This window comes from Balaenoptera physalus, assembly GCF_965194825.1.
Source record: "Balaenoptera physalus genome assembly, chromosome: 5".
Taxonomy (NCBI): domain Eukaryota; kingdom Metazoa; phylum Chordata; class Mammalia; order Artiodactyla; family Balaenopteridae; genus Balaenoptera; species Balaenoptera physalus.
Genome location: NC_138884.1, coordinates 141,733,561 through 141,759,739, shown reverse-complemented (window position 1 = coordinate 141,759,739; position 26,179 = coordinate 141,733,561). Strand labels below are relative to the sequence as shown.

The 26,179-nt window shown below is 33.4% G+C and overlaps 2 long non-coding RNA genes across 4 annotated transcripts in view; both read right to left on the bottom strand.

Annotated features, from left to right (window-relative positions):
- Positions 1–26,179, bottom strand: part of LOC309661005 — a 471,219-nt gene that overhangs the window by 426,098 nt on the left and 18,942 nt on the right. The window lies entirely within an intron of this gene.
- On the bottom strand, positions 346–10,246 carry LOC309661027. Of its 2 annotated transcripts, none has more exons than XR_014263806.1 (2): positions 5,336–10,246; positions 346–5,303 (listed from the first exon to the last, which is right to left on the bottom strand). It is a non-coding gene; the product is annotated as an uncharacterized lncRNA (long non-coding RNA). The 2 variants fall into 2 exon arrangements; XR_014263807.1 differs by having other exon boundaries at positions 346–5,299.

The window sequence follows — 26,179 nt, the reverse complement described above, 5'->3', positions numbered from 1 at the left end:
ACCCTCTCCAGCATTTGTTTGTAGATTTTTTGCTGATGGCCATTCTGACTGGTGTGAGGTGATTTGCATTTCTCTAATGATTAGTGATGTTGAGCATCCTTTCTCATGTGTTTGTTGGCAATCTGTATATCGTCTTTGGAGAAATGTCTATTTAGGTCTTCTGCCCATTTTTGGATTGGGTTGTCTTTTTGATATAGAGTTGCATGTCCTGCTTGTAAAGTTTGGAGATTAATCCTTGTCAGTTGCTTCATTTGCAAATATTTCCTCCCATTCTGAGGGTTGTCTTTTCATCTTGTTTATGGTTTCCTTTGCTGTGCAAAAGCTTTTAAGTTTCATTAGGTCCCATTTGTTTATTTTTGTTTTTATTTCCATTTCTCTAGGAGGTGGGTCAAAAAGGATCTTGCTGTGATTCATGTCATAGACTGTTCTGCCTATGTTTTCCTATAAGAGTTTGATAGTGCCTGGCCTTACATTTAGGTCTTTAATCCATTTTGACTTTACTTTTGTGTATGGTGTGAGGGAGTGTTCTAATTTCATTCTTTTACATGTAGCTGTCCAGTTTTCCCAGCACCACTTATTGAAGAGGCTGTCTTTTCTCCATTGTATATTCTTGCCTCCTTTATCAAAAAGAAGGTGACCATAAGTGTGTGGGTTTATCTCTGGGCTTTCTATCCTGTTCCATTGAACTAAATTGTCTTTTTGTGCCAGTACCATACTGTCTTGATCTTGATTACTGTAGCTTTGTAGTATAGTCTGAAGTCAGGTAGCTTGATTCCTCCAGCTCTGTTTTTCTTTCTCAAGATTGCTTTGGCTATTTGGGGTCTTTTGTGTTTCCATACAAATTGTGAAATTATTTGTTCTAGTTCTGTGAAAAATGCCATTGGTAGTCTGATAGGGATTGCACTGAATCTGTAGATTGCTTTGGGTAGTATAGTCATTTTCACAATGTTGATTCTTCCAATCCCAGAACATGGTATATCTCTCCATCTCTTTGTATCATCTTTAATTTCTTTCATCAGTGTCAGTTAAGACCGTTTTAGAAGAGGGAACTCTATAAATATGTTCTCAACATAATGCATTTGTTTTGAATTTCTCATTTTCAGTTGAGTCGTCTAGTTTCATTTATCTCATAATTTCTCACCTCATCTTCAACTATTTTTTTTCAACCTTCTAAGTTTCCTTTAAGTTATTACAGATGTTTCATTTATTTCAAGCCACAGACTTCCTTTTAGCACTCACTTCAATAAAAACTGACTAAATTTCTTGAGAGTTAATGGTGTTTGGAAAGTGTTCCAAAGTCTTTCCTAGTGTATTTATATCCTCTGAGAATTAACATAACTTAACCTCAAACTTTCAATATAAGCAGCTAAAAATGAAACAGGAAACTAAAAAGTCTAATAATATCAGTTCCAGAATGTATTTTTAGTTTGATTTACTATTAAACCCCATTCTTTCTACTGTTATTAATATTGTATATAATATCCACTACATGCATCTGATTCAAGAAGAAACTTTATATTCATGAATTTCAAATCGCAACTCATCGCAAACCCACAGAATTACAAAGGAAAAAGCCATAAGCCCAAATCGTTCTAACTGGTCCACAAATAGCACTATCTTCTTTAATGGCCACTCCACATAAGGTATGGAAATTTAATTATTCCCCAGAATTCTCTATAGTTCAGGCATCCAGATGATATACTATAAAATGGACCTTATTGGCTCTTTGCCCCTAATCTTTCCTCAGTGTAATAGAGTTGGTCAAGAGTGCTTGTAGATGTATTATTTTTCAAATCCAGATACTGTATAGAAAATGTAAATATTAAAATGTCTAATATATCCTCTCAGAATTTTGAAAGATTTAAAGAGCCAATTCATCCTCATAAAAATAGAAATAGGCAAATACAAAAAGTGCTTTCGATAGCTAATGATTTACTCTACTTTTAGATTACCCAAAGAATTTGCATAGGATGCACAGAATGTAAAAATTAAATCAATTTTATAGACCACATAATTATTAGCATGCTATAATAGAGAATATTTCGTCACTTAGTTGAGTCTTCTCATTGTCAGTTCCCACCAATACCACAGCCCTTGATGAAAGAAACTAAATCATTCAAGGAGGCCCTGGTCATAGCACAGAAAATATTTGCTACCCGATAGTACCCATTCACAGAAAGATTAGTAGAGTTCTAAGAGAAAAAGATCTTTTTATTAGGTAGAATTTGCATTTAGCATTAAGTAGGTAGATTTCTTACAATGGCTGATGCCTTGGCCACCGTGCTTGTATAACACAGAGCAACATCCCTGAGCAGAAAATAAGGGTGAATAAATATTGCTGAAGCAAACTCACCTCTGTTGAATCCATACCCAAAACTGTGGTTGTCATATCGAACTATTCTTGTTCATATATCTGGGTATAACAGTACATAAAGGGGGCTTCCACTTGAATACTTTATTTTTTACCCTACAGAATATTCATTTGATGTTGAATTAAATCACATTGAAGGATATATTGTATACAAACTAGTCCACTTTAGAAATATTGCACTCAGAAAATTACCAATGATATTCAGGGTAATTTGGATGTTAATGCCCAAATTTTAATCCCCAAGGAGCTGGACAAAATTTTGTCAAGCATAACTTCATGAACTGCTTCTTTTTTGTTCTTTTAGAATGTCTCCCCTTCTTCATCCCCTCTATTCTCAGTAATTTTCTGCTTTTTCTTTAAAAATAAAATCAAAAGAAATATAACAAAAATCTGCTAAGTAAAAACTTTTGTTTTTTGCAAAAATAATTCATACCTATTTTTGTAAAGCTGAAAAAGTCATAAAAGCACAATAAATAAAAAGTCAAAAAGAACAAGTCTCCACTACGCAGAGAGAAGCATTTTCAACAGGTGTTGAATATCTCATAAATTTTTTAGAAGTTTCTCTGCGAGTTATTTCTATAACCCTCATTAGTCCACAAATTTCATTCATTGCATTTGCAGAGATATTTTTGTCTTTCTGCCTTTCTCTAACTCTAGTTACTGCTGTTTTTAATAGATAGTAAGCAAATCTGGGCAATCAATTAGGACATAAGGCAGTCATCTGTCCTTCAGCTACACTGCAATTGCTTTTTGCCTCAACATTCTCAGTCTCTGTGCTAATTCCTTTATACCAGTTCCCTTCTCTGTGTATGTGGCACTGTTTAATGAGTTCATCGTCAACTTCACCTTTTGGCAAGAAAATAATAAACTGAGGCTGAGTATAGCCTGAAAAACACTCCTAGCTACACGGAAGTCAGTGATTTTGTGTTGCTTCATGTATCACATGACACATTATCAAACATTCCTGCTGGCTGTAGCAGCCCAGGACTCTATCATTCAACGATTTTATATCTGCTGTGTGAAAAATTTATGAACTTTTGCAGTACATTTGCATATCTATGCTTTTGCCATTGCTATCCCCAAAAGTATAGTGTTGTATCAATACAGAATATGGCCTGAAACCTCTGTGTATGCCTGTCATTTGCATGTAAGAAAAAAAAACTGTAGTTTTTCTTTCTTTCATATTTGTAATATTGTGCTTCCTAATTACTTAGGTTGTGTTCAAATAATGTAATTGAGATCCTGAAGAGTATTGGAGTAAGCTAGACATTGGTGGCACTTAGACAACACACACTGTGGATGGAAAATCACCAGTGTTAAAAATTTGTGTTGTGGAAGAAGAGTGTATTCTTTTTACTTTTAGTGTGACCTATGCTGCAATTTGAATGATGCCATCTTTTCCTGATGATATACATTCTACAACATCTTTTTTATTATTAATTTTGAAGCATACCTGATGTCTTCAATTTGGAAAAACCATGCAGTGAGCCATAGGGTTCTGGGAGTTAGTCAGTCATTAGAGAGAGCACAGACAGTGTATTCCGTGAGTTGAAAAGAGAGAATCACGCATACTCTGGGGAACTCTATTGACTAGTTTGTGTGTTGACTCCAGTGTTCTTGAAGCAAATAAAGGAATCTTCCTACCTTAAGGCAGGGGTCCCCAACCCCTGGGCCGAGGACTGATACCGGTCCGCGTCTGTTAGGAACCAGGCTGCACAGCAGAAGGTGAGCGGCGGGTGAGTGAGCGAAGCTTCATCTGCCTCTCCCCATCGTTTGTATTACCGCCTGAACCACGGCTAGCACTACTACTTGAACCATCCACCACCCCCCCACCCCCGTTCATGGAAAAACTGTCTTCCACGAAACCGGTCCCTGGTGCCAAAAAGGTTGGGGATCACTGCCTTAAGTCATAATGGAGAATTTAAATCCAAGATATCTAACTGAATAAATAAGATCTCATCCATTCCAACATCTACTGGAACTTACATATGAAATAGAGAAAAAGAGATAATAAATTCAAAGTAGCCATTGAAAGCAAGAGAGATGAAACCAGCAGATCAGAATGATAAAATCTTTCTGGAAGTTATAAAGCAGAGAGAAGGAAGTAAAGCCCAAGGAAAGTGGGGAACATAAAATTCAATACAGAGGAAGGGAAAGAACATAAAAATCAGAACCAGTGGTGAGTGGGAGGAAACCAGCCAACTAATCAAATAATCAGGTGATGATGTCTTCTCCAGTGTTAGAAGAAATGGAATAATGTCTTAATTGTGAAGGAACTTTTTTAAATTTGAAATTCTTACTCAATTGTTTAATTTAAATTACAGGAATAAAATATGACATTTTCAGACATAAATGTTTACCATTAAGAAATCCTGATAGAATTACACATAAATATTCTTAAGCAAAATGAAAAATAATTCCAAATACAAGGAAAATTACACTGTTGAGTAAAGAGACATACAAAATTTATAACTAACTAATAGTTATATTTTGAGAAGTTAATTTTTGAGAGTTAATTTTGAGAAGTTTGAAGTGAAAACATGGAAAAGAAATTGTATTGAGTAAAAAATGGAAACTATAGGCACTTAACTTTAAAGGAAATCACTAGATAAAGAAAAATATGAATATCTTGCTAACAGAGTTATAAAATAAATATAAATATACAAATGCATACATATATACGTATCTGTATTACCATTAAAATAGGAAGAATTAAACAAAAAATTTCAGAAAACATGTATTATATATATGAACTCTATCTTCAAATTCTCATACACATATAATATGAAGCAGAGATAACGAGGATAAAATTCAAGGGAACCGGGAAACCTAAAGTTAAATAAGGATAAAAGACAAAACTCAAAGATCAAAGTAGTGGTAAGTGGGAGTTTTATATCTGTCTGTCTGTCTGTCTGTCTATCTATCTATCTATCTATCTATCTATCTATCTATCTATCTATCTACTTATCTATCTATTATCTATGTCTTTATCATCTACACATAAGCAGAATTGTATACACTTGATATTTGATATTTAACCAAAGTTACTTATGTAAGAGAGAGAAATGTGAGATTTATGACGGTTGGGGGTGAAGCAGGGCTTCCTTGAATTTTGTTTTTAACCGTTGACATTAATTCACATGTTACTTTTGTAATAAAAGTTATTGTATAATTGGTATAAATGTTACCTATAAATTAATCTTTTGCTCTGCATTGCTAACAATTTTTCTCTCTTCTCTAGTTTGTATAATTTCAAGGATCAATATACTTTGTAGCTTTAGATTGTCTTGAAACACTAACACTATACCATAACAGTAAGGACAGTGGGTTTTTGAGTTAGAAAAACCTGATTTAAATTACAATCTTTCACTTTCTAGTTTTTTAATCTTAGGATCATTACTTAACCTCTATATCTTATTTCTTCAATATTGTGAGGATAAAATAAAAACTTGTATGTAGAGCGCTTGGTTCACCTACAGTAAATGCTCAACTCACGATGGGGCTGATTAGAACAATGATGAAGATGAGGATGTAAACATCTCATAGTCCAAATATTCAGAACCAAACTCACATTCTTCTCTCAAAAGCCCAGTCCTCATGCTAACTTCAGTATATCACTTATTTATTCATTTAATATTCATGTAACATTCATTTAATGTTTATTTAATATTTATTAACTGTGGAGCTAGGTTTTGGTTACACAAAGCAGATATGGACTATACCCGAAAGTGTGATAAAGTCCAGTGAGGGAAACAGATATTAGTAATGCAAACATATATAAATAAATAGTTGTAAATTAGGGTAAATACTAAGAAAAAAAACTAAGATTTATGAATATGAGAAATTTACATTAGGTGAGTAGGGAAGAAATCTTTGAAAAAGCAATGTGTAAGAAAATATATGAAGGTATGAGAAAGGGGCTCTGAGGAGAGAAGGTGGTGTTTGGAGTTTTTCCAGAGAGGTCAGTTATGTTAGAGGTCCTGGAGAGGGAAAATATGGTTCAATCAAGCCCAGGCTAACATCCCTGGACCTCGCAAAAGTGTTATTAAGATGAGGTAAGAGAAGCAGAGGCCATAGAACGCAGGGGTTCATTCTGTTTCAAGATGGACATTATCATGATACTACTGAAGTTGAAAAAAACTAAACCACCACCACCAAAAACCCCAACAACCATGTGAAGAATTGATTAATGTCATCACCCATTCTAAGGACCAAAAAGGCTACTGGAATCTGTGACCTCCTTTCCATTGCACCAGCACTGTGCTCTTAGGCTCTACGCTTTCAGCTCTGGTCTGCTAGATTATATTCTTAAAGAGTGCTTGCTCTCAACATCACCATTCCTTCCTTCTCCTAACCAAAGCCATCCTATATATGGTCACCAAAATGATTCTTCTAAAGCAACTCAGGTCTTATTACCCAGTTCAGAATAAGCCCCCGGAAGCTCTCAAAAGTTTGGATTTCTCATTATGACAATAACTTTTTATAATCTGTTCACTCTCTCAGGCAATGTTCCCACCTCTCCTGTTATCAAATGTTCCACTCACACTGGGTAATTTGTTATTCCCTGTACACTCCATGCATCTTCACAACACTAGTGGGAAGCCCTGTTTTTGTTTTTGCTTTTTTCAGCTGCTCAAGCTCAAATGTGACCTGTTCTTTAAACTATAACTTCATCTCTCTGTCCTGAAGCAATTTTGCTTTTTTATTTTCCCATAGCACTTAATATCTTTCTTAGAACCAATCTGAAGGTGTTACATTAAATTTACTGAATTTGTTTTTGTTCAGTTTAGTATTTTGAAAGCATATTGAGAGCAAACATCATGAGCATTTATCTTTGGATCTTCAATGTCTAACATCACGCCTTGAACTTATTTGCTTTATTAATGTTTGTTGAGTTGAATATGAAAGTTTATTTTATTATAACAATAAATAGATTAATTCTGTGCATTTTCAGCTATAAAAATATATTTTGTGAGATTATGTATTAAAAACTTATTTATTTCCATTTTTGGAAAGTAGATTGTTAGTAAGCTAAAAATAAGTGTGTCTCAAGATAAAAGAGTGCCAGTTCTGAGTGTATAATATAATAGTATATATGAAATGCTAAAAAGGTTTTAAATGTTTAAAATCTAATACTTTAATAAACAGCATTACAGTATTTGTTTTAAGCAATATGATTTAAAATATATTTGGTGATTTTCTTCTACATCGTTTTAAAAATAGGTGCCAAATATTGGTTAGCTTTTTTTCAGCACACTATTTTATTCTCTATTTTCTCTGGGTGTCAAAATGTCTATCAGCTTGCTTGTTATAATTCACCACATGACTAACTCACCTTATGTAATACACAGTCTGCATATGGTGATGATATTCGTGGGAAATGCACTGAAAGAAATTCTGACTTGCCCTCCCACCCTTATGCCACAGAGCCCTTTAAATAACATGATAGCCGGAGCCGAAGAACAATACACCAGATGTTCACCCTCAGAAATCAACAAAGAGAAAAAGATTCTAAAATATGTTCAGCAATATCATCTCCATTTATGTTCAAAATAATCATTATGATAATTAAGAGTAACCCTATTATAGGAAAATGGTGCAAATAGAGAAACAACAGGCAATTTCTCATTTCAGATGGAAATCCATGCATTGTGCAATCTCAGGACTTGGGTCAGAAATGTGATAGCTGGTAATGTAGTGTAAATGTCACAGACAGAGAGAACAGGAACAAAATCTAGGGAACTTGCACCTCAAAATATGAGACTGAATACCAATTTAGATGTTAGAAGAAAGTACAAAATGGAAATACCATGATCCAAAGCATGAATTTTTAAGCATAAGTATGGAATAAATTATGCAGTGTAAGCAATCTGTATTGGGTTATCACTTTATTCAATGTTTCATTATTAGTTCATTCACTCAAAAACTTTTGTGGATTTTTAAATTCTGGGCATCATGCTAAGTGCCAATATACCAAATGTAGAAGAGATATGGCTCTGTCTCTTTGAATCTCAAAGCTTAATATGAAAATTATGAAATAAAAATTTAATAAAAGAAATATAATGAATTAGGGAGCAAGATAAAAATATTGAATATTTTTGCCTAGAGATTAGGAAGAGAGTCTTTGCAAGGTTTCAAGAAATATGAGACATTTTACTTGACTCTTGAATGATAAATATGAGCTTGCCAAGTAGGTAAAAGAGATGGGTATTTCAGACAAAACACACTGCAAACTCTCAAAGTCATCAAAGGGTTTAAATGAAAAATAAGTGTTAATAGTTTATTATGAAAAATAGAAAAATATGTTATTATTAAGATGCCCACATTGAGAACAAGTTTCTCAATGAAAGCTAGAACAAGTTTCCCTTTTTTGTTAAAAAATATACACTTACATGTGTATGCACACACACACACACACACACACACACACACGTATGCATACACATGCTATTCCATTATTTGGGCATATATGCATGTATACATGTGCCATAACTTACTTACAGTCATTGCAAAATCACTTATTTCTGAATCTCAGCTACTTTCAAAATGAAAACTGTATGATTCTCAGTCTCTTCATACAAGTTTTTGGGTGCCAGATTTAGAAGGGATTTTACCATCTATTAATGCAAATCAATTAATTCTGGAATCCCTTCTAAAATCTCTCTGCCTCATAGCCACTTATCATGGGCTCTAACAGCGCCAATAACACAGGACCTTCTGAGACTGTTGGGAAAGACAGGAGCATTCCTGAGCAGGCTCTCACTCCCACTCAGCTGCCCAAGAATGGGCCTGGGACCTGGAACACTTCCTTACCAAGAGCTAAAGAACCACACAGACTGTGCTGGACCTATCACCTGTGTAGCAATATTTTTCCTGTTTTAGGTTAAATGAGTGCTCTTTTGTTTCTGCTTCAAACTTATGCATCCTGTGCCACCTGACCAGCCCCACTGCTATATCTGTCTTTAGCAAGGTTCCTTTCATTGCAACGTGAGAGGAATGCAAATTGCCCTGCAATGGCTACAAAAACAGACCCACTGGCCATGAGGAAATGATGCTCACTGTTGAAGCTGATCTTGCTCTGTCTTTTCGCTTTGTAAGTAAAGCATTGTTCCATCCAGTGCTTGACTGCAGGTGTTTTCCTTGGTGGCTTGAATACGAATATTTGTTGGGCAGACTGTTTAGAGTCCTCTGTTCGGATTGGTAACTGGTGTATGGTGTTCTGCTCGACAAAAACTTTACTGTTAGAAATGCTAGAAAACAACTTATTTTAAGTCAAACTGTCTCCCAGTAAATTCCACTTATTGTTCATATGTACACCCACTGTTCATTACCACAACAATCAACTCCAGTCTCACTTTGAACATACAAAAGTAACCTAATACCTTTGAACATACAAAAGTAACCTAGTCCCTTTTCTACATGAAATCCCTTTGAAAATATGCATGTGCTCACTTTAAGTCTTTACACCTAGTAAGAGTGAAATCCTATATTGAAATACTTGATATCAAATTTATTTGCCTAGATGGTCTTAGACAAATATTCATTCTCTCTCTTCCTTATTCTTACTTGTCAAGTGGGAATAATAATACCTCCATCACAGATTTTTTATGATGATTAAATAAACTAAAATGTAAAAGTACTTAGGAAAATGCCTCACCTCTACTATGTTCTTAATAAGCTTTGGCTATTATATTAAGAGACTAAAATCTCTTTATTATGTACTATTTTGTGGACATTGCTCTACAAACTAATGGACCTTATTTTATTAACTCCTCAAAAACTGAAAAATATTGTGCCCCTATTTATGATTTGTTAATATCAATATCATAAAACCTAGGGAAATTCCAATATAGAGTCCAACTGACTAGCAGCTCAACTCTGTCCAACAACTTACCCCCCTTTAATAAGGTGGATGAGAATAGAATGGATAGAATGAGAATAGAATAAAGTTCTTATTTTCTATAGAGGGAAAGGCAAAGCTAGGCACCCATTTGGGGATTAAGGAGGCAGTGGGTACATTCCTTGTTCTTTAGTTTTCTTTCAGCCTAACCTACCCATGGAGTGTCCAATAAATAGTCACAAATCAGCTGAGAGATTCCTGGAATTACTGCCACTGTCATGGAAGTCCTAATCAGAGAAGATCATAGTTTATATCCCACATATATTAAACCAAAAAAAGGAAAGGCAGATAATATAACCATGATATACCCAACACCAGGCAGGACAGAAATGGGTTTGAGTTGAGTGACAGGACCCCTGGAAACACAAACCAATTAGCTTTGCAAGATCATCCCTGTCATTTCATTAACCTTACAATAATGCTATTACTTATTTTATAAGAAATTTTTATCCCTACTTTTTGCATTTGGAAAAGATTTTGCCATATTTCTACTTTGTGCATGAGTTTACAGAAGTTGTCTAGGACCCCACAGAGTAAGAATATGGCTCCAGCTGTGTCCAACTTGAAAGTAAATAATTTTCTTTGAAGAGAAATGTCCTTCTTTTTCACTGTTGTTAAGCAGATACCTAATAACTTGTTCCTCAATGGGCTCATCGAAAATGTGAACTGAGTATATGCTGTTTAAGAAACATTTCATGTTCAAAATAATTTGACTCTAAAGCTCAATTTAGAACCATAATTTCACAGGGCAAAAAGAGGTTCCCAAGTTATCCTATAAATTGCAAATCCTATTCCCAGGTCTTCAGCTGTTATTGTGGGGTTGGAGATTTTTAGTATAGCTTTATTTAGTTTTATTTTATTCAACATGTTTTGAATCCCTTTGCAATCCCAGGTCTTGTCCTCTCAATATTCCTCTTTAATTGTGGCAAAAAGACTTAAAAAGAAGTTCTATCAACCACCATGTTTGAAATAATATAGCCTAAAGCTATTAACATTTTTTGTTGCTGAAACAAACTGCTGAATTATATGACCCTACTGATTATTAGAATATATATAATTTGTCCACACGTTTAGTTAAATTATTTAATGCCTATTGAACAATTTATGTTTCTATTGTCTCTCAGCTACCTGCTCTTGGTTCTATGTGCTAATCATTAATGCTAGGCAGAGCTAGAAGGCTGCAAATTGCATTTCTGAGGTTTCATTGACAATGGCTTTCATTTGAAAGAAACTCAGTATTGAAAAGGAACAAACTATTTACAGAAGCAAAAAAGATGGATAACCTCAAAGCATTATGCTAAGTGAACAATGTCAGAGTCAAAGATTACATACTGCAAAATTCCATTTATGATATTCTGGAAAAGGCAAAACAATGGTGATGGAGAATAGATTAGTGATTGCTAGGGTCTGGGGGCTCACGAAGAGTTGAACTTAAAAGAAGAAGCATGAGGGGATTATAGGTAGAAGAAAACTGTCCTCTAGGATGAATGAGGATTTTGTTAATGAGAGTGGTTGTAGAGGAACAGAATTTTAAGGATGAGTTTTTGGAATTGGTTCTGGGGTTCCTGGAATTAACTATCTAATCTGATTAGATTTAAAGAGGCTAATGAATCTGCTTCCAGTAGGAAAAAGAGCACTGATTGTCAACAGAGTTACTCAAACTATCTGTATTTGATATTCCTAATCTACCACTCATAAGAAGCAAGAATATTTTTAGAAACTAAAGAATATAATTACTCTAGTTGGTTGCTTCTATAAAAAAAATAAATAAACAGAAACCTGGATTAAATAGAGCCAAGAGACAAGAAGGAGGAGCTCTCACACCCTACCACCATAGCAGAGCCCAACAGAAAGAAGAGAGACTTCCCCTTTTTGCCTGGCAAGAGCTCAGCCAATGACAGACTGTCACAAGTTAGCCGATAAAAAGGCACTAAACCTTGGACTCTCAATTCCTCCAATGGACTCTGTTAACCACTGCCCTCCCAACTCCCTTTTCCCCTCTATAAAAGATTTGTCCTCTCCGTTTCTGCAGGGAACTTGCACATGGCTCACCATGGTTGCAGTCCCCAAGTTGCAATTCTCTGTCAATGCTGAATAAACCAATTTTTGCTGTAGAAATTTTTGCTGACAGTCTATTTGTTTTAGGTCAACACTTCTAATGTCACTGAACAAAGTGGTGAAAGGAAAGGTTGAAGGAAGGGTTTTGGATTCCCACCTCAAATAACCCAAAATGACCTATGAGCTTCTGGGTATGCCCTGAAGGAGAGCCTTATTTCCTGCAGCCACAAAGCTGAAATTGTTAAAAATCAAATGCAGAATCTCATCCTGTGACGGGCTGAATTATAGTACAAGTTGAATTCTCATCCACACAGGGTATCATTTGTTAATATAAGGGCAGTGAAAGTTAAACAGACAGGAACTTAGCTACAGTCAGTAAGTGCTCAATCTTCCAGTAACCAAGACTAACGAAGTCCCCAATATGGCAGTTTTCCAGGGTGATCAGCCAGCTACCTGATGGCAGACATTACATTTGAATGCCGCCATTATGGAAGGGGCAGCGTTTTGTCCTTAATGAAGTAGACACACTGGAAATGGTTTTATCTTCCCTGCATGCAATGCTTCTGCCCAGACTATCAGTCTTGGACTTACAGAATGCTTTATGCACCATCATGGTATTCTGCGCAATGTTGTTTCTGATCAAGGAACTCACTTCACAGCAAAAGATGTGAGGCAGTGGGCCCATGCTCATGGAACTTACTGGTCTTTCCATGTCCCCACCAACCTGAAGCAACTGGTGGAATGGCCTTCTGAAGACTTAGTTATAGCATCAGCTAGGTGGCAATACCTTGTTGGCCTGGAACAAGGTTTGCCAGAAAACTGTATATGCTCTGAATCAGTGTCCAATATATGATGTCGTTTCCCCATAGCGAGGTTTTATAGGTCCAAAGATCAAGGGGTAGAAATGGAAGTGGTACCACTCACTATTACCCCTAGTGTCCCACTAGCAAGATTTTTGCTTCCTGTTCCCATGACTTTATGCTCTGCTGGCCTGGAGATCTTAGTTCCAAGGGCAGGAATGCTTACACCAGGAGACACAACAATGACTCATTGAACTAGAGTTTAGACTGCCTCTGGCCACTTTGAAATCCTCATGCTTTCTTCTTTCCTTTTTTCCCATTTTGGTATGGGAGTGCCTCTCCTCTGCCTGTCACAACATTATATTTTGAAAGCACATGACATGTTTGATTTCACAGATGCACAGCTGGAGAGCAATTTGCCTCTGAGTGAATTATACCTTGAGTTTTACCCATGTCGAATTTAGATGATATTTAGATGTCTTGGACTTTACAGGTTTACAAAGGTGGAGCCCTCATGAATGAGATTAGTGTTTGTATAAAAAATGCCCTAAAAAGTTCTTTGCCTCTTTCACCATGTGAGGTGACAGTGAGAATAAGGCCATCAATGAAGAATGTCTACCTTCACCAGCCAATTTACTATATTCTGTGTAGCAGCCTGAAGAAGAGACACCATTCTGTGAATCTGTCAAAATGTACAATATTGGGCAACAACCAAAAAATGAATTTTGTATGTAACTTCAAAATTATGTAAATAAAAAGTAAATTTTAAAAAGGGTAAGTAAAATCTAAGTGGTCAACATATAGTTGTTCACTATAAAAGTCTGTTCAATCTGGTATATGTTTTAAAATGTATATCATAAAATGTTTTCAAGGAAATATAAACAAACAGGGAGAGAACAAGTGGAGAAAGAGAGGGGGAAAAGTGAGGAGCAGGAAAGGAGAAGAGAAGAGAGAAAACAATTAGAATATTATTCTAAGGGTGTCACAGATATAAGATCTATAGAATATTAAATAACTGCTGTCTCTGTACAACAGTGTGCTTATTTTTCCTAAAATATTTCTATTTTTACTTTATTTGAGTAATTATTTCTTTAACTCATGATGGGATTTTCCACCCAGATTCCCATTTAAGTTCTTTAAAATCTCTATGGCTGATAAGAATTGCCTCTCCCAAGGTCAACTCTCTTTACCAGGACCTGCTCATCCAATGACTGTTCAACATAGTACAAAAATCTAGTTTCCTCATCCCAGTTTGGTATAATTCCAAATGACCATCCTCATTTCTAGGAGATCAGCTGAGATCTTCATTGAGACTATAGCATAATCCATTTTTCTGTTTTTTTTCCCCCGCTCTAGTCCTGCTCTGTCCTCTTCTATTCCTTCTACAGGTAGTGAATATAAGAACATCCCTTAATAAACTTGCTACACACTAATCTAATCTCCATCTCAGATTCTACTTTCCTGGTAATCCAGTCTATGACAATTCTTCCCATGTTAGGAAAAAGAAAACTACTTCCTTTGTAGTGAATTGAACAATTAAACATATAGAGCTCCTCTAAAAACAGTGGAAAGCAGAAGACTGAGAACATCTGAAAACCAAACAACCATCCTTTTTTCTAAATAACATAAGTATGCAAAGCCATCAATTAGTACAATTCTCAAAAGTTCTCTTAGTTCTCAAACACTTAGTTCAGTTATTGGATAAAAGGAAAAGATTTAATCAATTATCTTCAATTGCATTTAGGACTTCATTATAATTTCCTTTTGAAAGAATTTGTTTTAATGCAAAACACCAGAGAATCCAGTTTTGTTGATTGTAGCCCTGGATTAATTTCCTGAGAACTCTTACAAATCTTTGAATAAAATCTGTACACTAGCTAATATATAATATTGAAAACCTGTTTAAATTGCAATTCTAATTTTTACCAGTGCATGAAACTACTGGAATTAAAAAAAAAAACAACTGGATGAACGATTTACCTTACATTAGCAACATCTGAAGCATTCAATTTTTCTGCTAAGTAGAAAAAGATATTTCCCTTAATATTTGGATATTGGCTTATTGTAGTTGCAACATGAGTATTTACATGTGAAGACTTTTAATCTAGGAAAATGTACTACTTGCATAATTAAGATAGAATAAAATGTCTAATCTTAAAATATTCACAGTGAATTGAAACAAAAGAAAAGAATGTTTACATAAAAAGTTAATAATTTGGGTCATGAGTTGAGGTGGGACGGGGAAATAAGGACGGGGACATAAATAAATTACTTGGGTAGAGAAGCAACAAACTCATAGAAAGAGGTGGTAACACATTGTCAGGAGATAGCTTGAGGCAAAATAGGTGAAAATCACAAAGCAGAGCCATGAAGCACAGAAAGGGAAACACAATTGCAGAGGAGTAGCAAAAGCAAAGGCTTAATAGTTATCCTGAGTGGGACATGTTGACAGCATGCCAAAAGAATTAGGATCTAATCAGTCTGAAGGCCCAAGATGGTGCGGAAGAGGCAGAATCAGATAAATGGAGTCTATAAAAAATGTCACGGGAACAAACTGATTTTGAAGGGAATATTATGTTCCTGCCAAAATCCCTTGACTCAAAAAAGGAAAGACAGATGATCCCTCCAGTTACATGACAGTTGGGTCATAATCTTCATTTTATGCATGGATAAGAATGACACTATTTTTCAGTCAGCCCACAGAAGATCTAGGAGGCTATCTATCCATCAAGGGAAGATTTGACCCTTTACTAAAGAGAAAGATGTAAAACAATAATCACAGACCATTTTTTCAGTATGTGTGTATGTGTGTGTGTATAATTAATGAAATTGTGCTACATACAGAATATAATTTATTGTATATATGATTCATGCAATGTTTCTAAGCATTTGAATTAATGACATGACTTCTTAATTTTTCAAATGCAGTAAAAGCTCTTAACTGACTTCCTCTGAACTAACTCACCTGATGAACTGACATTCATTCACTCAATACAGTGAGTGAATACAATACAATGCAGCCCATGGTTCAGCTCTTCTCAAATAAATCACATTTCTCCTCCAATCAATTTATTTTATGCTTAGCAGTTTTAGTTGCATTTGTTCCACAATTTGTTTATCAGAGTAATCATACAGAATTGTATAATTGTATTATGGTAAACATACAATAAGCTGATGGATGAAACATAAGGCTGTAAAGAATTGTTTTATAACTAAGTATAACTGTCCAATAAATACTGCAACACCCTATGAGAATATTTACACTAGGATCCATGAGGACATTATTATTATTACTCTCAATCTCAAAAATAAAATTTTTAAGGAAGTCATCTGTATATAGTACAAAACATATTTAGGTCTGCTTCTTGGTAAACTTTGAGATTTGGGGAAGGTTACTTTACATCTCTGAGGCTCCATTCCATCAATCTTTACATGAGAAATGTATATTCCACATATGATTACAACATTATCTCCCTCTCCACATGCCCTTCTTAAAGTCTGACTTGATCCTCCAGCTGTGGAGGGGTGAGTTCAATGTCCTCTCTTCTTGAACCTTGGTGGATCTTTATACATAATAGAGCTTGTTATCATATGACAAACACTAACTTTTATTCAATGGCAGGATATATTCATCCAGACCTTGATTCACTTTGCTAAATAGATTTACAGGTATTTTATTTCCAGTTGACAAAATGTTAAAAAAAAAATCACCTCAAGGATTAGCATTATTCTGATAATAAAACTTGACAAAGACTACAAGAAAATTCCTCATGGTCTAATCATGTGTAATGCTGGGTGATTCCAGGCTGGAAAAGTTCACCTAGAAACAGACTACATGTTATAATGACATAATGGAGAAAAGCTGATCGTCACTTAGTTATCAGACTTGCTAGGAGATGACAACATACAAATTGAAGTTTTTGCTAATATGTATAAAATATTCAAAATAGTTAATCGCAACCTTTACTGTTGTTCTCAAAGGAACTTGTTAATAGGTTTTTAAAAATCAAAAGGATATAATTAAGTATGTGAGAAATTATCATATCAATTAAAATTACATAATTTGCACCTACTTGTCAACCTATGCTTAGGTGTATTTGACGTTGGCTTTTGGGGCAAAAAATCTTTTCACCTTCTTGTGTTTTAAAAATTAATATTCAATTTACTGAAATAAATTTTAAAAACTAGAGTTTTACTTTTAAATCAAAATTATAAAATCTTATTCTATATAATACTTTTCTACCTCTGAAATCACTTTGAGGGGTTTGCACTTAAGTAAATAATTTTCTTAAGAAATTTAAACTTGATTAATGTATGTAATATATTCAGTTTTCTTCAAATACCCCAATCTAGCAAAACCATCCCAACTATTACATACATGCAGTTAATTTAGTCAATGATCATACAAAAATGGATAATCTTAGATTATCTTTAAACATTTGAATAAGTTCTGCTACTCCTCATAGATAATATAAGTGCATAACTTAAACATTAAATACACTTTAAATACTAATACAGATTATTCCTGAGATCCAGAACAAAAATACTGATGGTTTGTGTTTGAGTTACTCATTCATCTTCACCTTTAATTCTAAGGACCCAAATTTAAAGATGTCCACTAACACTGTATTTTCAGGGATCATTTTTATAGTTTGTCACTAAGGAAACAGAAGTCACCGTTTCAGAATGATTTGGGCTAATTTCTCTATGGGCTGAAGTTTTTTTATTAAATATACTTAGCCAAGATGGCAGATCTAGAAATACACTTATTTAGCACAATTTTTTATCTTTCTGTTTAATTAACATGCCAATAGAGACTACTAATCTATCCCCTCCAAACAGGAAGGTCTCCCAGCATTCATACCCGGGTTCAGGTTTTGCTATTACCTGCTAGCCTCCACATATATTGCTTTACCACTTCAATGGATTCAGTTAATCTATTTGCCAGATGACTATTTTGAATTAAATGTGTATTCTTCCTTTCAAGTCAAATTCTTATTAAAGACTTTTAAAATACACACAATTTAAGGATTTATCAAGTTTTACTCTGGTTTTACACTAAATTTTTCTAAAGTAACTTCATTCACAATTCTCTTTCAATCATCCTTAAAGTATTTAGAAAAAGGATATTTCAACTTTTTGTAAGAACATGTAACATTACTACAGATATATACATATACATACATATATACATATGTGCACATGTACCCACATATACGAATATATACATATATATTATTTTTATTTGTAAGCATGCTTTTACTTCATAGAGCTAAGAGAAATATGGAGGAAGAGAAGACCCCAACATTAATGAGGACCTACTATGAACTACTCAGTTATCATTATATGTATTACTTGTCATATGCATTTTACAAATGAGGATGTGAGCCTGAAGGAAATCAAGTCACTTGTTCAAATTCACACAGTCAGTCGTTCATATGTTATTTGAATTTATATCTACAGATTTCATAGGCTATGATTTTTTCATAATAATGATGTAATTTTTGTGGGGGAAAACATAAGATGCATAAAGAAACCAGCATTGCATACAGACTCAATACTGACTAAAATATAATCTGAATCAAATTATTTCTCTAATCACCATATAGTTCACTAGGAAAATGGGAATTCATAAACATTCCTCCTCCCTATTTCAAAGAGTATTGCAGGGGGAGGTTGATATTAAATGTAATCAAATGTGTTGAAAATATGTTGGATATACATTTATATTTCAAAATTCTTACTAATAATGAATTCCAAAATATTTTGATGTACATATATACATATACATATATACACACATACACACATATAATGTACGTGTGTATGTATATATTCTCACATATTAAATGATAGTATTAATATTCACCCATTTTAGGAGTTACTGAAGAAACTCTCAAAAGGACTCAATAACTCCAAGGGCCATAAAAGCCTTTCAAAAACAAAACAAAACCAGGAATAATTAAAGTGGAAATAAACTACTCTCTGCATCTTTTTGTATCCTTTTATGTTTGTGAGGGTACTAGAAATAAACGGATTAATTGGCTAGGTATCTGATTTTAAATTGAATTGTTTTCAATGCTATGAGTCTTGGAAAACTTTCAAAATTTATAAATTTTCAAATTAAATGAAATTTACTTAACATGCTATAATATGCCTTCATTAAATGTATTACCCTCCGGATCTCTGCAATGTCCTGTTATAACATTTCACTCAGACATGAAAGAAAATTTTGTGTGGCCATTTTAGTGCTACAATAGGGCCAACTGAAGGAACTACAAATACATATTAGCTACCTACAAGCAGGGACTTTGCAGAATATTTTCCCTTATAAGTGACAAAATTCTCTTTCTTACATCATTCTTCTATATTAGTGTTCTTTAAAATAGAGACTAGTGATTTTATCAAAAAGTAATGAAAAGAACTGATGAACATATATTAGCAATTCCTCAATAAAACTGACTTTTGAAAATTTCTTGATAAATACACAACTGAACTTTTTTCTTGGATAATAAGATTGTACTACAGAAAAAATGTTTTAAATGCATTCCCTCTTTATATTTAACTCTGAATTTTCAATTAAATTATTTTTTGAAAACTCTTAAATATTTAGAGAATTTAGTATTTTCTTTTGAAAATTTAACAACATGTATTTGGGGGTTAAATAACTATGAAAAATATTTGATATTTAGAGTGTACTGCAGCATCAATGTCATCACCATGGAAAATATAACTCCTTTAGAATTCATTTATGAGAAATTTATTGCCTTGAACATGATATTCATTCCCTTTGAGGTAAAAATATCTTTTAACAAGTGAAATACTTAATGCAAATAACCTAAAATACCTCATTTTAAAAAGTGTTTTGTATCCTTGGAGATTAAATTAAATAGGTTGAAACTGAATAAATAAGAGTTAATATTGTGTTTCTTTACAATGTTTCACACTGTAAGGAACACACGGTTGTGAAAAATAAAAATATTAGTGAAAGTTGTATACCTTTACTTATATCACATAAAATCACCAGTAGTATCACACTATGTACAGTATTCTATATGTTTCTTTTTTACTTAATGACATAATGGCTCAAATTCTTAATTTACAATATCTGAATGCTACTAAATAATTCATAACAGGAAAATTAACTTGAGACATGTTTAAAGATTCCTGAATTATGCTTCTATTCCTATTTTGTACTTAAACTCCTCTGTTCATTTGTTCATTAATTCAATTTTAAAAATCTATTCTTGATAGATACCAATGATAAAATGGGAAAATAGGAAGCCACTAAATAGTGGAATCACATGACTTCATTTGAAGTTTAGAAAGATTACTAGGTGTGCAGTGAGAAAAATAGATTGCTGTTGAGAATCTCTATGGTAGGAAGTCCTATAAGAGGAACAATACAAAATTAGGCAAGATCATAAAATATGTGAGTAAAGATGGCAACTGAGGTGATGGATGTAAGTGAAGGGATTTGAATTAAGTTTAGGAAATAGAAGAATTTTGATGGAATATTTAACATGGGTTAGGGAAGTAAAAGATACCATCAACAATGAGACAGGTTTTATGGGCAACTGAGTGGACAGTAAACTAAAAACACACACAAAGAAACTGATTTGTTGGGAATGAGAAAATGTAGGGTGACATCTTTTATAAAGTTTCCTGAGAACTGTCCAAATGCAGACTTCTAGTATACAATTGAATATATGACTGAATAAGAAGAGTATGCTGTAACAGGAGTCAAGGTATCACAGCATGAAGCATTGGTCAAGAATATCTCAAATAGTGCTAATGAGAAAATGACTAAAAAAGTCCACACTTGACTAGTAACACTGAGGTCATTTTTGATTCTTGCAAAGTAATGTTATATTGGGGGTACAGATCTCAGAATACTTTGAGCTGTGTAGTAAGTCAAGGAGACAAGGAGTATAAATAACTCTCTCAATAATTATGACTGTGAATGTGAAGAGATATTTAGTTGAAGAGAACATAGGGTAGAGTCTGTTTTTTTGTTGTTTGTTTAATGGATTGATCTATATCTCTTTAATTGTTAAAGGGAAGGCATCCCTAAAGAGAAAGAACTGATTATATATGAAAAACCTTTGGCCATGGTATGCCAGAGAAGGAAAAAAAATAGGTCCCAAAACACAAATAGAAAAATTATTTCTGACATGGAGGTAATACTTCTTCTATTACAACTGGAAAAAGAATGGAAGGGATAGATTGACACACATGTATTTCACTATTATAGTAGCAGGAAATAGAATTAGGTCTCTTGTGATTGCCTTACTTAATTGGGGAGGATATACTGTTTGACAGTAAGGGAGAGGGGGTAGGGGATTTTCTGCTGATTTTTCACAGTTTAGAAGACTTGTATATGGTCTTTATAATGTCCTATACATTTTTGCCTTTAGCTATATATTGTCCTATATGGCTTCTAAGAGAGTGCAGAATATTTTTATTTCCATCTCTTTATAATAGAGTTTAGAAACAATCTACACCCTTAAATAGCACATTTTTTTCATAGGTGTTAAGGAGCATTATACATATTCTAAAAAAACAGTACATTAATTTAAAACCTTACAATAATAGAGGCATAAATCATAAATCAATATTTCAAATAATTCAATATGTATAACAAATAACAGCTGCTTAAGAAAACATGGCTTTATCTTTTAATTAATATATTTATTCTTTTAGTGCCCCAAATTAATCTGTAAATATTTTCATCAAATTTGAAACTTATCAAAGACTGTTATAATAATGTCTACAAGAATCCTTAAAAAGTCAGAGGAATATAATTTATGGTAGTGCAACAAACAAAGAGTTAAGATGGAGTCTGAAGGTTGCTGTTAGACAGTTTGTAAAACTGTCAAAAATACATGTCAGAGAGAAGAAAAAAATCCTTCTGCTTAAGTTGTCATCTGTGGCCCATTATACCAGGTACATGTATTTAGACACTTTCAATGAGTTATCATGGGATCATATCCCAAAGCCCAGTGTTGTTTGGGAATTCAAGCAGAGTGACCTGATGTACTAAGCATTCCAGTTTGGCTAATGAGCAAAATCTCAGGAAGACAATTTGGTCTGTCAGCTCCTTGATTTTAAGTAGTGGGACCTAAGCACACATTTGCCAAGATCTCTGCAAAGCCAGGAGGCAGTCTGGGGGCACTTGATGTCACAGATACAATTATAATTAATTTGATTTAGCCTCATTAAACCTTCTAAGTGCTCTTTGCCACATTTACCTACATTAGAATAAACTAGTTCAGATATTATTTCTTGCATGTGAGTGAATGTATACATTATATGGAGAATTATATATATGAATTATTTATATATGTATGTATATATATTCCATCAAGTATTTTCAGCTTTAATCTTTGCTAAGTTATAAGCTTATAAACCAAGATAGTTTTATAGCAAGAAAAAAATAAAATTGTTCTATATAATTTGGTTCATTTTAGAGATTTGATATTCAATTTCCAGTTTGCCAGAAATCCTTAGCTACTTTACAGACAATAAATAAATGATGCCTTACTCAATCCTGCTGAGTACTACCTGCAGGCATTATAAATGCTGTTCATATTTTTATAGAATCAGTAATACTAATATTTCTACTACAGTTTTTGGATACCTGGCTATAAAGCTTGTATATAAATATATATATATATATATATATAATGGGAATAATAAAAATATACATAATATAATATTAATATATATAGAAATCATACATATATGATTTACACTTTACAGAAATCTTGAACAACATAGTATAATTTAGTATTTCCAAGTTTAATCTTTACCCCCAAGTAAACAGAGATTCACCTATTTAAATCTTTCAATGCTTGCAACTCTTGAAGTTCTACTGCTTTTCTATCATTAAAACAAACACCAATATAAATACAAAGATACACTTGTTAGTAAAATTAAATGCTTGGTATGAGAACTGTATTTGTTCTACCAACCTCTTATTTTTCTTTTCTTATAGAAACTCCCCACCCTCTGTTTGTAAGTCTTAGTTGTGCACATAACTTCCCGGCTAAAGACCCTATTTCCCAGTCTCTCTTGGCCATGTGATTAAGTTCTTGCTAATGAAATGTTGAGTAGAAGCCAAATAAGTAACTCTCAGGTTATGTGCCCTAGGCTCTCACTCTCTTTCCTCCTTCTGGGGGCCTGTAATAAGTATGCGGTAGTGACAAAAGACTTGACTGTGTAGACAAGGACAGCACTGTGAAGCAAGGTGAAACAACAAGATGGAAAGATTGAGACCCTTAATGAGCTGATGAAGCTACGGCTTCCTCTCTTCTGAACGGTTATGTGAGAAACAAAAAATTTCTGTCCTATTTAAAAATGTATGTTTTAAGATTCTTTACTAAAGCAACTTAATAACACATTTGGTTTCAAGGGAAATATGGAGATAATAGGTTAGCTCAAATAATTTTTGAAGTTCTCTGGGAAATCTGAATAAATGAATTAGGCAGAGTGTTTTATGGTGATAGTTTTACTACTTTTCATGTCTTAGATATTGTCCAAGACCCTTTACATATCTGAGAAACCATGTCTGAGAAATATATATTTATCATACTGCTTTTATTATATCTTTTTCAAAGTTTATTCTTCTTTGAGGTGAATAGAATATAAATTTTTATATAAGTTTTATATAATTTTAACTTTTCTCCCAAAATTTAAAAAAAATTTATCATAGTACTAACATGTCTAGTACCTAAAAACTATTTCTATTACAAAAGAGGTATAGATAATAATTCAACTGATGAGTTAAAGTGGAATAATAAAAGATGCTCAACTAACACAAGAGAAGGCAGAAAAAGAGGAAAACAGAAACCCACAGCTAAAACCATACTTAATGGTGAGAACATAGATATTTTCCCTGTAACATTAAGAAGAAAGCAAAAATGTCCTTTTCACCACCCCTATTTTGTTTAATACTGGAAATCCTAGTATTAAAGAGAGAGAAAATAAAAGTAATATAGACTGAGAAAGAAATTATACAGACTTCATTTGCAGATAAAAGACTGTCTAACTAGAAAATTCCAGTAATAGCCTAAAAAGAGCTTCTAGAGCTAATAAGAAATTACAGCAAGGTTATATATATTTTGAAATTAAAACCAAAGTACCACTTACATCAGAACCAAACTAAAGGAAATACTCAGGTATAAATCTAACAAAATATGTACAAGGAAAGCTGCAAAACTATATTGAAATAAATTAAAGATGATCTAAATGAATGAAGAGATATTCCATGCTAATGGATAAGAAGAGTCAATATTACTATGCAACATTTTTTCCCTAACTGATCTACAAATTTAGCGGAATCCCAATGAAAATCTCAGTGGATATCAACAAAATGATAATAAAGTTTTTTTTTTTGAAGTATAGTTGATTTACAATGTTGTGTTAGTTGCAGGTGTACAGCAAAGTGGTTCAGTTTTATATATATATGCAGTTTTATATATATTGAGATACATATATATGTTCTTTTTCAGATTCTTTTTGATACAAGATATTCTTTTTTTACAAGATATTGAATAGAGTTCCCTGTGCTATACAGTAAATCCTTGTTGTTTATCTATTTTATATATGGTAGTGTGATTATAAAGTTTTTATGGAAAAGAAGAAGAGCTAGGATTGGCCACACAATGTTGAAGAATAAAAAGTGAGCAGACTGGCCCTACTCAACTTCAAGACTTCCTATAAAACTACAACACCGAAATGGTATGGTATTAATAAAAGAATAGACAAATAAGGAAATGGAACAGAACAGAGATGCCAGACATACAGACATACATATATGTCTATATCTATTCAACTTATCTTTGACAAAGAGCAAAAGCAATTCAATGAATAGAAGATAGCATTTCAATAAGTGATACTGGAACAACTAAAAATCTGGTTCATTCAAAAAAAACAAAAGAAAAAAGGAATCTAGACACAGATCTTACATCTTTTGCCAAAAAAGTTAACTCCCTATGGATCATAGACCTAAATGTAAATACAGAAATATAAAATTTTGGAAAGGTAACTTAGGAGTATATCTAGGTGACTTGGATTTCACAATGACTCTTTTGATAAAACACCAAAAGCACTATCCATGAAAGAAATAATTGAAATGTTAGACTACTCTGAAATTAAAAATTTCTACTCTGTGAAAACACTGTTAAGAGAATGAAAAGTTAAGCAACAGACAAGGGAAAATCTTTTGCAAAACACATACCTGGTAAAGGATTGATATTCAAAAGATACAAAGAACTCTTAAAGCTCAATAATAAGGACATAAACAACCTAATTAAACAATGGGCACAAGATCTGAACAAATACCTCACCAAAGAAAACATGTGGATAGCAAATATGCATATGAAAATGTGTTCAATATCAGATGTCATTATGTAATTGCAAAATAAAACAATAATAAGATATCAGTACACATCTGTTTGAGTGGCTGAAATCCAAAATACTGAAAACATCAAATGGTGACAAGGATGCAGAGCAACAAGAACTTTCATTTACTGTTGGTTACAATGTAAAATGGAACAACCACTTTAGAAGATAGTTTGATAGTTTCTTCTAAAGCTAACCATAGTCTTATATGTTTCCTCAGTAGAGATACTAGACATTAACTCAGTTGAGTTAAAAAATTACCTACACACAAACCTGGACACAAATGTTTATAGAAGCTTTATTCATAATTTCAAATAAGTAGAGGCAACCAAGATGTTCATCAATAAGTGAATGAAGAAACAAACTACAGTACATCCATCAATGGAGTATTATTCAGTAATATAAAAAAAAATTAGCTAACAAGCTATGAAAAGACGTAGAAGAATCTAAATGCATATGCCTAAGTGAAAGAAGCCAGTCTGAAAATGCAATCAATACATATTGTATGATTCCAACAATATGACATTCTGGAAAGTCAAAACCGTAGAATTAGTAAAAACATCAGTGGTTGCCAAGGATTTAACGGGAGGGGGAGAGGGGTCAACAGGGGGCACACAGAGGATTTTAGGGTGGTGAAATTATTCT